Raw genomic sequence first — 17,953 nt, 5'->3', positions numbered from 1 at the left:
GAATGAGTTTTGAAAGTCCTGACATGCAAATCATGAAAGATCTTGGGTAATATTGATCTCCTATGACTAGTGGAATGAGCGGACATGAGAAAACAAAATACTTAAAGACAATGACGTAAGAAGAGATGTAAGGACTAAGTTTGCAGTTCCTTACTCAATGAAGACTGAGTTGTGTGTGAGGGGGGAGATCTTGGTGGTGGCCACGAGGGTGACTGCCTTACAACAATTCATTAAGTTCTACTTCTGTTGAGGGTGCTTTTCTGTACATGTGTGTGTTTTTACAAAAAGTTATTTTACAAGTAACAAGATAGATTAAACATTTTAATGGAAAACCATACATATAAATATTGAACATATAGATACATACAAAACATATAGATAAAACTGTAGATAAAACTAATACTAAATCTATACAACAAAACAACTGAAGCTGTACTAAATGAGGACCCTCAGGAGAGAGGCAGTGAGGCCTCTCCTCCTCTGGTCCAGATGAGGCTCTTGGTGCTGTGGGGGTTCCCTCCCCTCTGGGGTCCAGGATGATGTCCAGGTCCAGGTCTTCAGGGATTCAGAGCAGAGCCTGCAACACCAACACAAGTGATAGAGTCCCTGGGAGGTGCAGAGTCAGACAGAGGAGGGTTCCCTGGGGAGGGTGTGCAGGACCCAGAAGACTTCCCAGGATCTAGACTTGGCTTTGGGGCTCAGATCTGCAGGGCGCTGTGTCTGTTTGCTGCTCTTCGCTGATGGCATTGTCTGTGAGCAGGAAGTGTTTAGAAATGTCCCACAGGAGCAAGTACACCTGGGCATCTGGCTGGCAACCCTCAACTGATGGGTCCCCTGGACAGTGAGACTCAGGCAGAGGAACAGGGCACTCTGGGATCCAGGACTGAAAGCTTGGGTCCCCCCATCCCTCTAGGCCGTGGGAGGAGTAGGAGGTCAGATGACACAGGGGGTAGGAGAACCTGCCCACCCAACCTTCACTCAGTACAGCTGCTACTGAGACCTGAGCATTGGAAATGGACAGACACCTGGAGTCTCTATTTTCCCTAGTAATCATTTCTAATCCCTGCCAAATTTTTCTAAAGATTATGATTTTAAATTGGTATTATGTCATTGTAATAAAAAGGTACATTTTGCCTGTTTAGCATATAGCAACATTAAAATTTGACAGAAGGCACAGGTTTTTAAATTGTAATAAAACAAGATATGTTATTAATGACAGAATTGGAACAAAATAAAAGGAACATGAGTAACTTGAATCCTGCCACTCATCCCAAGTCTGCTGTTCAGCTGCTTCAGTCGTGTCTGACTCTGTGCAACCCTATGGATGATATTGTAAAAAATGATTTTACAAGTAACAAGATAGATTAAACATTTTAATGAAAAACCATACATATAAATATTTAACATATAGATACAGATAAAACTGTAGATAAATACCCTCAACAGAGGTAGAACTTAATGAATTGTTGTAAGGCAGTCATCCTCGTGTCCACCACCAAGATCTCCCCCCTCACACACAACTCAGTCTTCGTTGAGTAAGGAACTGCAAATTTAGTCCTTACATCTGTCCTTACGTCATTATATTTAAGGATTCTGTTTTCTCACATCTGCTCATTCCAGGCTCCTCAGTCACTGGGATTCTCCAGGCAAGAATACTGGAGTGGGTTGCCATTTCCTTTCTCAGGGGGATCTTCCCTACCCAGAGATCTAACCTGAGTCTCTTGTGTCTCCTGCATTGACAGATGGGTTCCTTACCACTAGCACCATCATCCCAAGAACACACAGCACTGAATTGCCTTCTGGTGTTTCTTTAGTTGGAGCTGGAAACACACACAGAAAAATCTACAGAACCTCCATCTCCTGGTTGAGAAATGATGCCCTGAGGTGACCCAGGACCCCAGGGTTCCAGAACCTGAGGGATCCCAGACTCGGTCACCCCCCCAGGCTGGCTGGGACCCTCAGGACCATGGAGCACCCACAGGGATGCAGAGCTGCCAGGTGACCCCCTGCCTGCACAAGCTCTGGGCACCTGTGTCTCCTTCACTCTGTTCCCAGGAACCCAGTACTGGAGAGGGTGGGGCCGCTCCAACCTCTCTCTGCAGTTGGTGATGGACTAAGGATGCCCCCTGCTGCCTGTAGAGGGGTTGGAGGGCAGAGCTGGGTCCTGCAGAGGGAGATGAGGAAGCCCCCAGGGGGGATCTTCAAACAGAACATGCTGGAACAGCAGCTCCTGGACACCTGCACACAGTGGCCCCACGGTGCCCCCAGCCTCCCTGCAAATGTAAGAGCTGCCAGAGGAGCCAACCCAGCAACCTCAGGGGCATTTAGGGATGGGATTTGTGCCCTGGGGAGACACACTCAGGGCATCCTCCACTCTTCTGCACTGATTGTTACCACCCTCTTGTCTCCACTTTTGTGGTCACACTCAGCAGCAGACCCCAGGGTTTTTGCTGGTGATTCTCAAGCACCAGCAAGTGAGTTGAGGACATGATGGAGACACTTACCCTTGTCTGCCTCAGGTCCCACATTCACTCTTGCTCTTTCTGGTTTTCTTTATCATCATCGTTGCCATCTCCAAAAGCCTTCCCCAAGAAAATAACCAGAGAGTTTTCTGACATCTGGAAGGAAGAGATCAGTCAGGTTGGTCCCAGGACAGGAAAGCAGCCATATGGAATAGCTCAGGGCAGTGTAAACTTTACAGGGGCCCTTGAGCTGGTGGGCCCAGACCTGCTGACTCCAGCCTCAACTCCTGTTCAGGCCACTCATGGTGACAAACCCATGTTCAAGGGTGCAGACATGAGGTCAGGAGCCAGGGCTATGCTAAGAAAATGAGGGAAGAGGGCTGCAGACAGATTTCAAATATTTTATATAAGCTTCCAGGACCCTAAGTGCCTACAAGAGACCAGGTCCTCCAGAAGGTTAATCAAAAAGAGTTGAAAAGAAGACATAAGGAAGGGTTACAAGAAAGAGTCTATGGATGAGAGAAAGAGAAAATTTTTGAAAGATATGGAAGAAGAAATAAATGACCTCAGAATTCTTTGTCTCCTTCTCTGAATCTTCATTATCTGCCAGGTAGTCGTCTGGTGTCTGAGGGCAGCAGTCATGTGGAGAGGCTGTGGGAAAGCAAAGGGGAGATTTAGAGTTAGGATGTGATCGGGGGACTCTGGTGCTCCTTACAGCCTGGCATTGGGACCCCTGGTGTCCTTGCCTCAAGGACCTCCCAGAGCCTCAGAGTTTCACCTCTGCAATGAAAAAGTGGGTCTCTGACCTCCAGCATCCTGGTGCCACCCTCAACTTTTCTACGTGTGACCAGGAATGAGGCTGTGTCAATCCGTTCCTCCTCCAGGCAGTCACTGTCTCCATGCATCTCTGCCCACGAACTTCCTTGCCTCCTTTTCTGGCTGCTTCCTCTCTACTTCCTTCCTCATTTCTCTCTCCTCTGATCACTGTTCCTTTCCTTCCTCCTTGAAGCTCCACCAATCCTAGAGCTCTCCAACATGGGCACATTGGAAGAAGGACCATGGGTGTATGGCCACAGTCTCCAATTAGCCCATGATTTAATTAAACAATCCATCCCTACCAGGGAGGACCTGGCATGGACCCAAGAGTGTTTTGGGCCCTGGGGGAAGGAAGGATAAAAATTTCATATAACAGACACTCTCCCATTGTCTGGGGTGACCTTAGTTACTTGGGAGATACTTAATGCTCACAGCAACACCTTCAGTTTTCCAGACCCTTAGGGAGGACAGAGGCAAACACTTCCAATTTCATTTACCCAGAATGATGTGACAAGGGTCCTCCATAAACATCTGGTAGCTGCTGGGTTTGCACTGAGACTTGGAAAATTGGAGGGATGAGACCTGGGAAGGTGTAAGGAAAGGACAGAGGATGGAGCAGGCCTGGGACTGGGGAGAAGGGGCAGGACTGTCTGGATGGAGCAGTGGGTTCTGAGAGCAGCAGTGATCCCAGGACCTGCTACACTGGGACTGCTCAATCTCAGGAGACTAGGTCAGCAGGGCTGTGAAAGCAAGTGTGTGAAGAAGCCCAGTGGCCCCTTCACAGATTCTAGAATCTGCAGCCATGGAGGGTCTCTAGGAACAGCTGGACATGGACCTCTCACACGGAAGCACCTTTAGCACATCAGCCTTGGCTGGTGCGGAGGCTGAGATGAGCTCCAGGAGACCAAGCCCAGGCAGGGACCCACAGCCTCTGTTCTGTGACACATCCACCCCTAGGAGTGAGTTTTACATGAAGAAATAACAATGAAGGCAAACATGAGAGAAAGCCACAAGTCCTGAGAGGACAGAGTCTCCAGTATCAAGTGACAATGAGAGTTTTGTGCCACTAGGATATGGCCATCATAGTTAAATGTGCAATAGAAAACAGTCTGCAGTGCACAATACCCTAGATGTGCTGACCAGAGACCAAGCTTCCATACTAGTCAGTGACAGCAGCAGGAAAGAGCAGCTCTTATAGGAAAAATAATCTTTGAAGGACAAAGCAAGAAAAGATGATTATAAACAGAGCACAATGCAAGTCCAAGACAAAATTTCTCTATCATATCATTAAAATATGAAAAGAGTAAATCAGAATTCTACACACATTTCCTTCTTCCTAATTTCATGTTCTCCTTCCTTAGCCTCCAAGCAGAGTGTTTAACCCTAAAGTTCCAGGAGACCTCTCCCATCAGATCTCAACTGAATGTTATTTCCTGCCTATTTCTTCAACACTGCATCAAATGCTCTCCACAATACATTCCATAGAAACACAACCATTAGCAACAAGGTGATTAGACTGAGTGACCCACCAACTTCTGCTGCTGGCTCTCACAGCATCACCTTGATCTTTTTTCCCAGGGTCCTGAAGAGACACCCCACTGTGGATAGCAGAAGGCAGTCATCTGTGCTCTATGCAGTCAAAGCCCTTCAATAAGACATTGATCTCAGGTGGAAACCTAAAGACAGAGATACTGAAAGAGTCAATTTTCAACCTCTCACTTCTACAGGCCCATTAGAGCTCTCACCTTCATGCTAACCAACCTGAAATTCCAATTGTTTTTGACACATGCAAAACATGCTTTTAAGCAAATTAAGACAGTCACATCTGGCTAGTGGCTACCACACTGTAAAACACAACAGCTACTATATATGTTTATATATGTGTTCATGCTTATTCACTCAGTCATGTTTGACAATTTGAGACCCCCATGGACCGTAACCTGCCAGGCCCCTCTGTCATAGAATTCTCCAGGCAAGAATACTGGAATGGGCAGTCAATGCCTTCTTCAGGGGATCCTCCTGACTCAGGTTTCTAACCCAGTCTGTTGCATTTCAGGTGAATTCTTCACCATCTGAACCACCAGGGAAGATTTCATGAATCTTGAGGTCAGTACCACTTGTTCAAACACTTCTGATAGATTATGGCAAAACAGTTTTTGGAATACCAGGAGACTTTGGTACAAAGGAGGATGTAGGGTTTCCCAGGTGGCTCAATGGTAAAGAATCTGCCTACCAATGCAGGAGACAAGGGTTCAATCCCTGGATTGGGATGATGCTTTGGAGGAGGAAATGACAATCCACCTCAATATTCTTATCTGGATAATACCATGGACAGAGGAGCCTGGTGGGATATAGTCCATGGGATTGCAAAGAGTTGGACACAACTGAGTGACTGAGCATGCATGAATATATATACAGGATGTTACCACCCTTCTCTTGTTTATTCCCTTTGCATTTTCTGGCCTTTTCAAGATGGCTGTTTGCTGATAGATTAACAAAGTATGAAAGTATTTAGCCTGAGCGGCTAAGAGAGGGATGTTGCCCTCTACTAGTTTCCATGGTAACCAATGTAACTAATGAGCCAATATGCTGTTAATTCCCCCTGTAACTGGTAGACTCCCTATCCCCCCAGAGTGAAAATTGCTGCAGCTGCTGTGTTCTGCCTGTCACCTGCTATCCACAATGGGTAACTCTCCAGGACCCTTTTACTTCAGACATGTAAGACATCCCATCTGTTAAACCCTCTGATATCTCTGTGGACTCCAGGATCTTTCTTTGGTCTCAAGTCCAGGCAAGTACAGGACTTTCAGGCCTGTGAAGTGTAGCCCAACAGCTTCTGCAGAGGATTTGGCTGGTCTGATTTGATGATTCATTTGTAGGTATTTCCTGGGCTCATGCACACATCCCAGGTACTCATGAGCCTTTGGGACACTGAAACAGCAATGTCAACACCCAGATCTTAGAGGAATTCCCAACAGATGTTCCACTTGAGGGGACAGGTATGGACACAGGGCACAGGGCGCCTGTGCTGAACATCATCAGAGAAGAGGTGAGGAGGGAAGAAGAGACACTGCATCTCCTCATGAGCCCATCCCTCCACCACTGACAGACATCAGTGGTGGAGGGCCTTCAGAGAGACATGACCAACACACTGAACACTACACACCACACTGAGAGAGTGAAACAAGGCACACGGAATTGAGAAGACATACCATGCTCATAGACTGGAGACTTAGTACTGCTGACATTTCTACACTATCCAAAACTAGGTAAAAATTCATTGCAACACCAATCAAAATGTTAATGTCATTTTCATAGAAATAGAAAAAACAAGTCCAAAAATATATATGGAACCACTAAGGACTCCAAATAGACAAAATGATAACAAAGATCAGTTTCTCACCTGATTTTAGAACACATTTCAAAGATATAGGAATCAAAGCTGTATGATACTGACATAGAAACAGATTCATAGCCCTAAATATCAGAATCAAGACCCCCAAGTAAACTCAAGGATACACAGTCAAACGAAATTCACCAATTTTCTAAGACAACAAAATAGGGAAATGGTTGTCTCTTCAACAATCAGTAGGATGAAAAGATAACCCACAGAAAAATTATAAATCATATATCAGATAAGGAGCTCATACTCACAATATATAGGAAAATACCACAACCCAAATGCAAAACAAATAAAAAAGGTAAAAAACAAAAACAAGTTGATGAGTGTGCAAACATGATGATCAAAACCATCTGGAGCTTTTTTCTGGATGAAACATTGGGTTCTAAGGAGCCATGACCCTGACTCCTGCTGCTCTGAGTCTCTGACCTAGGTCTGGTCAGTCCCAGAAGACCAGGTCAGCATGGCTTCACGAGCAAATGTGTAAAGAAAGCCAGCGGCCCATTCACAGTCTCTAGAATCTGCAGCCATGCTGGTCTCTAGGGGCAGCTGGACATGAACTGCTCTCACGTGGAAGCAACTTCAGCACAGAATCCTTGGGGAGGTGTGGTGCTGAGATGAGATCCAGGAGACTCAGCCCAGGCAGGGACGCCAGAGCACGTGAGCTTTGACTCATCCAACCCTGAGAGCACCTTTCATACAAGGAATAAACAGTGAGGACAAACATGAGGGGAAGCCACACATCCTGAAAATGCAGAGGGAGAGAGTTCACGTCTCATCCACTACCTGACACACACTGCAAGAATTTGGTCTCCAGTGTCAACTGACTGTGAGAATTTTGTGCCCACAAGGATGTGGCCATCATAGGAGAATTTAAACATGAAGCCAAAGTCCCTGTCCATAGTACCCTGCAGGTACTAGCCAGAAGCCAATCTTTCATATTTGGCAGTGAAAGGACAAGGAAGTAGTAGTCTATGAGAAAGGACATTTCTAAATGGAAAAGCAAGAGGAGATGACTATAAGTAAATAATAAAGCACATGGAGACATAGCTCTATTGTATCATTAAAATATGAAAAAAACAAATCACAATTCTAGAAATATGACCTTCTTCTTCCTCAGTTTATATTCAACCTCTTTCATCTCCAAAGAAGCAGGTGTAACCCGTGTGTTCCTGGAACCCTCTCTCTCTAAGTCCCACCTGAGAGTTGTTCCCTACCTACATTCTCTTCTGCATCACTGCTGCTAACGCTTTCCAGGAAGCCGTCTGCAGAAAGACAACTTTGAGCAATAATACAGTTATTATACAAGTTGACCCACCCATCTCTCTTCCGGTTGGCTCACACAGCATCTCCCTGGTCTTCCTTCCAGGTTCACAGACCTCTCCTGTTTCTGTGGAGTCAGAGCCCTTCAACAAGATGGTGCTCACAGTTGCAAAATTTACATGAAAGACAGATGCAGAGAAAATCATCGTTCAACCTTACACTTCTACAGGCCCAATATAGCTGTAACCTTCAAGCTTATGAAGCTAAGTTCCAACACTTATGGACTCACTTTAAATATGGCTAGTGTGATCAAACAATTGTGTGGTTTTTGTGATATTTTTAATATAACAAGCTAATTATTGTTTGACATATGTTAATTATAGATAGGCAGATCTAACTCATGGCTACTACACTGGAAATTTCAGTTATAAGAGCTCCAAAGACAAGGAAAAGGCAGCTAATTGCCTGTTCTGGTTTTTCTTTATTCCAGACAATTTTATGGCCTAATAAGATCATTCATATGTAGCTTTACCTGGGGCTCTTGAACCCAGGCCAGGCATTGGGAGTGTGCTTGTGGACATTCCAGTAGTAAGGTAAACACTCAAACTCAAAGCAAATTCCCAATAGGTGGCTCACTTGTAGGGAGAGGTGAAGGGCCTAGCCCTACACACCTGTATTACAAGTAACCAAAGAGTAGGTACAGAGGGGAGGAAAGGGGCAGTCACTGTCTTCATGAGCCCACCTTTCCCATCCCTGACTCTAGAGGTCCCAAGCAAGGCACCACAAAAAGCCCCTTAGGAAGTGAAAGATTTGTGCACTGAAAACCATAGAACACTTTTGAAAGAAAGAAGAGATAAGTAATTGGAATGACATACCATATTCATAAACTGGAATATTTAGTGTTATTGACCTTCCTATACTCCTAAAAGTGAGGTACATATATATTGAAACCACTCACAAAATCCCCTGTCATTTTTACTGAAATAGAAAACAAAATTCCAAAATACTAAGATTTATGTAACCCAAAAGAAACCCAGAGAAAACAGTCTTAAGAGAAAAAAACAATAATGGGGGCTTCAAGCTTCCTGAATTCAAAACAGATAAGAATGCCACAACAGTCAAAATGGTGTTCTACCAGCAACAAAATTAGCAAACAAATCAATGAATCATAAGGAGGGAATCTTGAATAAATTGACATATGTGTGGCCAAATGATCTTTGCCAAGGTTCTAAAATCACCAAGTGAAGGAAGGATACTCTCCTCAGCAATCAACAGAAAGCAACCTATAGAATGAGAGGAAATATCTGCAAACTTTGTATCTGAATAAGGGGCCAATATCCAGAGTAAATAAGCAACTATTGCAACTAAACTTCAAAACAATAGCAGGCAAATAACTGACTTTAAAAAATGTGCGAAAAGCTTCAATAGACATTACTTCATAGAAGACATAGAAGTGACCAATATGCATAGGAAATGTGCACCTCCATCCATGGAATTTTCCAGGCAAGACTATTGGAGTGAGTTGTCATTTCCTTCTCCAGGGGATCTTCCTGACCCGGGAATTGAACCCAGGTCTCCCTCATTGCAGGCAGATGCTTTACCATCTCAGCCACCAGGGAAGCCCCAGCATCACTAAGTATCAGTAAAATGGAAGCCAAGACAAAAAGAGATATCAAGAAAATAACAGATATTGACAAGGAAGTAGAGAAGTGGAACTTTTGTGCCCTGTTGGTAGGAAAGAAAAATACCATAGCCATTGTAGAACAGTTTGGAAGTCCTTCAAAAATTATTGAGAACGTAAGATCCAGGAACCACTCTTTTGAGTTTATGTTGAAAGGCAATAAAACGAGAATGTCCGGGAGATATCTAAGGTCTTATATCCATTGCTACTTTGTACACAACAATCAAGATAGAAAAACTGCCCAGAGTCCATGGGAAGATAAATCAAAAAAGAAAATGTTGTGTATACATACACTGGAATGTGTTTCAGTGTTTAAAAATGAAGGATATATTTTCATTTGCAGCAATATGAATGAAGGTGAAAGATACTGGTAAGACTGAAATAAGCTAGTCACAGGAGGACAAATATCTGAGATAGCCTAAGGAAAATTCAGAGAAGCAGAGAGTAGAAGGCTTAGAAGGGTCAATTTTCATTCCAATCCCAAAGAAAGACAATACCAAAGAATCTTCAAACTACCACACAATTGCATTCATCTCACATGCTAGCAAAGTAATGCTCAAAATTCTCCAATTCAGGCTTCAACAGTACATGAACTGGGAACTTGCAGATGCACAGGCTGGACTTAGAAAAGGCAGAGGAACCAGACAATAAATTGCCAATGGATCATCGAAAAAGCAAGAGAGTTCTGGGAAAAAAATCTAATTTTGCTTTATTGATTACGCCAAAGCCTGTGACTGTGTGGATCACAACAAACTGTGGAAGTCTTAGATGGGAATAACAGACCACCTGATCTGCATCCTGAGAAATCTGTATGCAAATCGTGAAGCAACAGTTAGAACTGAACATGGAGAAACAGACTGGGTTCAAAATGGGAAAGGAGTATATGAAGACTGGACATTGTCACCCTGCTTACTTAACTTATATCCAGAGTTCAGTTCAGTTCAGTTCATTTCAGTTGCACAGTCATGTTTGACTTTTTCAACCCCATGAATCACAGAACTCCAGGCCTCCCTGTCCATCACCAACTCCCGGAGCCCACCCAAACCCATGTCCATCGAGTCAGTGATGCCATCCAACCATCTCATCCTCTGTCGTCCCCTTCTTCTCCTGCCCTCAAACTTTCCCAGCATCAGGGTCTTTTCCAATGAGTCAGCACTATGCATGAGGTGGCAAAAGTACTGGAGTCTCAGCTTCAACATCAATACTACCCAGGACTGATCTCCTTTAGGATGGACTGGTTGGATCTCCTTGCAGTCCAAGGGGCTCTCAAGAGTCTTCTCCAACACCACAGTTCAAAAGCATCAATTCTTCGGTGCTCAGATTTCTTTTAGTCAAATTCTCACATCCATATATGACCACTGGAAAAACCATCACCTTGACTAGATGGGCCTTTGTTGGCAAAGTAATGTCTCTGCTTTTTAATATGCTATCTAGGTTGGTCATAACCTTCCTTCTAAGGAGTAAGCATCTTTTAATTTCATGGTTGCAATCAACATCTGCAGTGATTTTGGAGCCCAGAAAAATTAAGTCAGCCACTCTTTCCACTGTTTCCCCATCTATTTGCCATAAAGTGATGGGACCAGATACCATGATCTTAGTTTCCTGAATGTTGAGCTTTAAGCCAACTTTTCTACTGTCCTTTTTCACTTTCATCAGGAGGCTTTTTAGTTCTTCTTCACTTTCTGCCATAAGAGTGGTGTCATCTGCATATCTGCGGTTATTGATATATCTTCTGACAATCTTGGTTCAAGCTTGTGCTTCCTCCAGCCCAGCGTTTCTCATGATGTACTCTGCATATAAGTTAAATAAGCAGGGTGACAACATACAGCCTTCACTTACTCCTTTCCCTATTTGGAACCAGTCTGTTGTTCCATGTCCAGTTCTAACTGTTGCTTCCTGACCTGCATACTGGTTTCTCAAGAGGCAGGTCAGGTGGTCTGGTATTCCCATCTCTTTCAGAATTTTCCACAGTTTATTGTGATCCACACAGTCAAAGGCTTTGGCATAGTCAATAAAACAGAAATAGATGTTTTTCTGGAACTCTCTTGCTTTTTCCATGATCCAGCAGATGTTGGCAATTTGATCACTGGTTCCTCTGCCTTTTCTAAAACCAGCTTGAACATCTGGAAGTTCGTGGTTCACATATTGCTGAAGCCTGGCTTGGAGAATTTTGATCATTACTTTACTAGTGTGTGAGATGAGTGCAATTGTGCGGTAGTTTGAGAATTTTTTGGCATTGCCTTTCTTTGTGATTAGAATGAAAACGGACCTTTTCCAGCCCTGTGGCCACTGCTGAGTTTACCAAATTTGCTGGCATATTGAGTACAGCACTTTAACAGCATCATCTTTCAGCATTTGAAATAGCTCAACTGGAATTCCATTACCTCCACTACCTTTGCTCCTAGTGATGCTTCCTAAGGCCCACGTGACTTCACATTCCGGGATGTCTGGCTCTAGGTGAGTGATCACACCATTGTGATTATCTGGGTAGTGAAGGTCTTTTTTGTACAGTTCTTCTTTGTATTCTTGCCACCTCTTCTTAGTATCTTCTGCTTCTATTAGGTCCATATCATTTCTGTCCTTTATTGAGCCCATCTTTGCATGAAATGTTCCCTTGTTATCTCTAATTTTCTTGGAGAGATCTTTAGTCTTTCCCATTCTATTGTTTTCCTCTATTTTTTTGCACTGATCGCTGAAGAAGGCTTTCTCATCTCTCCTTGCTATTCTTTGGAACTCTGCATTCAAATAGGTATATCTTTCCTTTTCTCTGTTTCTTTTCACTTCCCTTCTTTTCACAGCTATTTAGGGCCTTCACTGGAAGCCATTACCTTTTTTGCATTTATTTTTCTTGAGGATGGTCTTGATTCCTGTCTCCTGTACCATGTCACGAACCACTGTCCATAGTTCATCAGGCAATCTGTCTATCAGATCTAGTCCCTTAAATCTATTTCTCACTTCCACTGTATAGTCATAAGGGATTTGATTTAGGTAATACCTGAATGGTCTAGTGGTTTTCTCCTCTTTCTTCAATTTCATTCTGAATTTGGCAATAAGGAGTTCATGATCTGAGCCACAGTGAGCTCCTGGTCTTGCTTTTGCTGACTGTATAGAGCTTCTCCATCTCTGGCTACAAAGAATATAATTAATATGATTTTGGTGTTGACCATCTGGTGATGTGCATGTGTAGAGTCTTCTCTTGTGTTTTAAGAAGAGGGTGTTTGCTATGACCAGTGCGTTCTCTTGGCAAAACTCTTATTAGTCTTTGCCCTGCTTCATTCTGTACTCCAAGGCCGAATTTGCCTGTTACTCCAGGTGTTTCTTGACTTCCTACTTTTGCATTCCAGTCCCCTATGATGAAAAGGACATCTTTTTTGGGTGTTAGTTCTAGAAGGTCTTGTAGGTCTTCATGGAACTGTTCAGCTTCTTCACCGTTACTGGTCGGGGCATAGACTTGGATTACTCTGATATTGAATGGTTTGCCTTGGAAACAAACGGAGATCATTTTGTCGTTTTTGAGACTGCATCCAAGTACTGCATTTCGGACTCTTGTTGACTATGATGGCTACTCCATTTCTTCTAAGGGATCCCAGCCCACAGTAGTAGATATAATGGTCATCTGAATTAAATTCACCCATTCTAGTCCATCTTAGTTCGCTGATTCCTAGAATGTCGACGTTCACTCTTGTCATCTCCTATTTGACCACTTCCATTTTGCCTTGTTTCATGTACCTAACATTCCAGGTTCCTATGCAATATTGCTCTTTACAGCATCAAACCTTGCTTCTATCACCAGTCCCATCCACAACTGGTTGTTGTTTTTGTTTTGGCTACATCCCTTCATTCTTTCTGGAGTTATTTCTCCACTAATCTCCAGTAACATATTGGGCACCTACCGACCTGGGGAGTTCATCTTTCAGTGTCCTATCTTTTAGTCTTTTCATACTGTTCATGGGGTTCTCAAGGCAAGAAAACATCATGAGAAATACTGGGCTGGATGAACTGCAGCTGGTATCAAGATTGCTGGGAGAAATATCAATAACCTCAGATATGCAGACAACACCACTTTTATGGCAGAAAGTGAGGAAGAACTAAAGAGCCTCTTGATGAAAGGGAAAGAGGAGAGTGAAAAGTTGGCTTAAAACTCAGCATTCAGAAAATGAACATCACGGCATCTGGTCCCATCACTTATTTGCAAATGGATGGGGAAACAATGGAAACAGTGACAGACTTATGACAGAGATGCGAATTCAATCCTTGGTCTGGAAAGATTCCACATGCCATGGAACAACTAATCCCCTGTGCCTCAATTACTGAGCCTCAGCTCTGTAATCAGGAGCCATAATTACTGAGCCCACGTGCCGAAACTACTGAAGCTGGAGATCCCTAGAAGCCATGCTCTGCAACAAAAGAAGCACAAAAGTTCTTGTCTACACTCCAAAACTAGAGAGTTCCCTTGGCTCTCAACAAATAGATAAAAGCCTTCACAGCAATGAAGACCCAGCAGAGACAATAAAAAAAATTAATAAAAATTAAAAGGAATCTTGTAAACATTTCCTGGGATATTGATGGGATTTGTCTTCCAGGTTAAAGGATTTCACTTGGTATAAATTTAAAGCATACAGTGAATGTGTATACTTTGTTTAATCTTAATATGCATACTCATTCATGGTGCATGGTGTTGTGAAATTTGTTGGAGAAGTTGACACCAGTAACAGTGAAGGTTAGGGTGACAAATATTGAGGAAAACACAGCAGAAAAGAAATCACACACACACAAAGAATCACACTATTCTTTATACATAGAGATAAACCCAGTCTCATGGACACAAACCTACACTGTTAACCATAACAGTTCTTCCTGGAACTACAGTAATCAGCCACATTGCTCTACTTGTAAATAACTTTCTATCACCAGGGTCCCTATACTCATTCCCAGCACGAATTTGGAAACCGTTTGCCCTCTACACTAAAACCAGTGAGAAAGCCTCAGCTTTCTCATCTACAACGTTTTTTCTCCCAGAGTAATGATTCTAGAATACATACCACTTTCACATTCTAGAGGGGCCACCTACAAGTACAGAAGAGAAGACACTAGGAGGATAAGATCACATAGATGTACAGTTTTTGGTTCATTTGGTGACAGTAGAAAACATAATGAAGGGCAGGGGTGAAGTCCAGGGAACCCAGTAGGATCAGAGCACCCATACTCAGGATGAAAGGCAAGACCTTTTGGGTTGCAAATTGCAGAATCCTTTTCCTAAAGGAAAGGTTGTTGCAGGATAGAGAATGCTGTACTCTACAGAGTGTAATGGATGGTAACAATTTTAATATCCTGTGGACTGAGGCATCATGAGTTGGTAATAAGATTCTCACTCCACAATATCTCAACCAGGGGAACTGTCTCTATCTGGAACACCCTCAAAGACTCATAACTTAATTCTACTGAAAGAGAAATGAAACAATATTACTATCTCAGATCAGAAGGAAAACAAAACAAAACAGCTTGCCTTGGAGAAGCATCCAGTCTCTTCCATCCTGTCACAAGGTGGGTTGACTGGCAGGTCCTCAGTGAAGTCTAGAGGGGCAGAGAGTAGCTGTTAGAACACTGGTGAGTCTGCTCAGGAATCACTCAGGGGATTTTCTCTTTGTGTGGACATGGGGTGGTGTGTATGGATGTGAGAGTTTAATAAGCATGGGCTGATCTTGTGTTCATCCATCCTCTTTGGAGGAGGAAAGAAAGTAGAGGAGGAAGGAAATGAAACAGAACTTTGGCTTTCTAGCTAAGAGGAATCTAATCAACGCGAACTATTCTATTTAAAAAAAAGGAAAACTCTAAAATGTGTGTACTGTTCATCGAAAGAGACTCATGACTCCTCCTGCTTATTTTGAGCTCCTGCTAAATTGCCACTGTCTCTTGATTTTTCCCAGATCACTCTTCTTCAGGATCCACAGTTGCTGCTACTACATCATGTTTTCTATGGGACTTTGTACTTGATTAAAAGCGAACTCTTAGAGGACTGAATTCAGGCCTGGGTAATGTATGTTATTCTATTAATTCACTAATCGCTTGTCTTAAAGAAAATCAAATATCCAAGATTTGATAATACTAAATTCCTACCATTTAAAAACAGCCACTATGATTAATATTGTATTATTCTATCAATATTTGTTTTCTATACAATGCATGCATGTTCACTGAGTCAGTTGCTGTCCACACTCACTGGGGTCATATGTTTAGTGGGACAATTGATTATAGACAGCACAGTTCCTCCACCAGGTCTTCCTGGAGAGGTAGAGGGACACACAGTAGCCGTTCGGACACTGGTGAGTCTGCTCACCAATCACTCAGCAATTGTTTGTTTCTTTTTTTTTTTTTTGATGGGGACATGGGGTGAAGTGTATGCATAAGGGAGGTTAGTAACTGTGGACTAAGCTGCTGTTGAATCATCCTGTTTGCAAAAGAGAGGAGCAGGAAAGAAATGAAAAAGAGCTTCTGCACTTTAACTAGTGATAACATAACTGATGGGGAAGAAAGAAATATCAAAATGCATGCCAGCATTCAATGACAGAGATCACGACCCTCCTGCCTATTTAGAGCATCTGCTAAATTGGCCCTGTCTTCTGGATTTCTTCCCAGAGAACTGCCTCCCCAGGATCCACATTTGTAGCTATTGTACTTACCAAGTTTTCTATTAGAATTCGTTCGTGATTAAAATCAAACTCTGTTAGAGGACTGAGTTCAACCCTACCTTTCCAAATAGCTATTATCAATCATGTGATATTTTTTCCCAGTCTTCATTTTCCAAACAAAGTTTGCATGTCCACTGAGTCAGTGGCTGTTCACACTCACAGAAGTCATACATTTAGTGGGACAATTCAGTATACACAGGAACATAGGGTGAATGCTGTCTTTTTCTGACCCAGCTGTTCAGGAGATTAAAACAAAAGTAACGGTCATTAGACTAACTACCAATTTCCACTGTGAGATCTATTTGACACGGTCCATTGACTGTGTGCTACAGGGTCTAATCAATGTAAGGTTTATGGTAACGTCACCCAGTACAATGAAATGTTTCCCTGATATAATCTGCTCTTGTTCTTGTTTAAGCAATGACAGTACCATCAACACATATGACCAGCATTGCTTACACAAGGCCACACAGATCTCAAGATCTGAGAGCTGACCAGGAGGATATGACCCCATGGTGCCTTTTACCGTAATGACTGTGCCAAAGTTGGCTGTTAATCCACTTTTGGTTGCCCTGGGTTTCATGACCATGCTGCTGCTGCTGCTAAGTCACTTCAGTCGTGTCCGACTCTTTGCGACCCCATGAGTCCACCTTAAAATGAGTCTGGACCTCTGGAGATGCTAGTACCTCCAGGCGTGGACATAGATGCAGGGACCCCCTTGTTCCGTGACTAGGATCCTATGGCTGAGTGATCAGTACAGGTCAGGGGTCCAGAGCAGTCACACTGGGGCCACCCCCAGGTTCTCAGTTTTGCTTTTCCACTTAGGAGGCCAAGAACTTGGGCCATTTTTCTCAGCACCATCTCCATCTGAGGAAAATGAGTATTAACCAAACATGAGGAATGGCTGAGTTGAGGAAAGAATCAAGTAATATATAGCCGCTGTGCAGTGGTGATAAGAAGTGTTTAGAAAGTTCACAGTTGACTTGTGCTGTGTAAGAGGGAAACACATCCTGAGGAAACACACACACACACAGAGCTTCAAAATCACACCACATGGGCCCACACATGGGCCCCCAACCCTGATTCACACAAACCCACAGCATCTAAATGATGCAGTTGTTTCCAGGGACCATAGAACACAATACAGACATTGTTTTTTTCCTGGGAGATTAGTCTCTTCTCTGCACAGCCAGCTCTCACCCCTCTAGGAATCCAGCATCAGCATCCATACACAATGGAATATTACTCTCCAATGGTGCCTCTCCAACCAGAGCTGGCAAGAGAGCCCAACCTTCAACAACTAGATTGTTTCTCAGCAAAGGGATGATCCCTGAATATTTACCATGTTCATAGACTGTTCCATATGCCTGTAATTAGAGAGAAGAAAACAGTGTGTGGGTGTCAGTATCATGTGTTCTCTGCAGTAAGTCTTCTGTTAGCTGATTTTGGTCCTCAGATAACTAAAAGTTATTTGGTATTCAGATAACTAAAACTCTTTAAGTCAATGCCTCCCCAAGAAAACAGAGAAGACCCCTGTTGAAAAGCTTGGAGTATTTCACATAAAATCTCTCGATTTCAATTTGAACAACAATTACCAAATTGTTTATGAAGCAAGGAATTATTTCTACTGAGAAAAATTCCT

General features: G+C 43.1%; 1 long non-coding RNA gene across 1 annotated transcript; it reads right to left on the bottom strand.

The window, feature by feature from the left end:
• Positions 1-308: 308 nt before the first annotated feature.
• LOC145507988 (uncharacterized) lies at positions 309-17,713 on the bottom strand. The gene is made up of 5 exons (XR_014055272.1): positions 17,654-17,713; positions 15,129-15,196; positions 3,028-3,113; positions 2,505-2,618; positions 309-577 (listed from the first exon to the last, which is right to left on the bottom strand). It is a non-coding gene; the product is annotated as an uncharacterized LOC145507988 (long non-coding RNA).
• Positions 17,714-17,953: the final 240 nt, after the last annotated feature.

Source organism: Giraffa tippelskirchi, chromosome 5 (genome assembly GCF_054371585.1).
Source record: "Giraffa tippelskirchi isolate mGirTip1 chromosome 5, T2T-mGirTip1v1.2.pri, whole genome shotgun sequence".
Lineage (NCBI taxonomy): Eukaryota > Metazoa > Chordata > Mammalia > Artiodactyla > Giraffidae > Giraffa > Giraffa tippelskirchi.
Note: the sequence above shows the minus strand (reverse complement) of the source record. Positions and strands in the feature narration are given on the sequence as shown.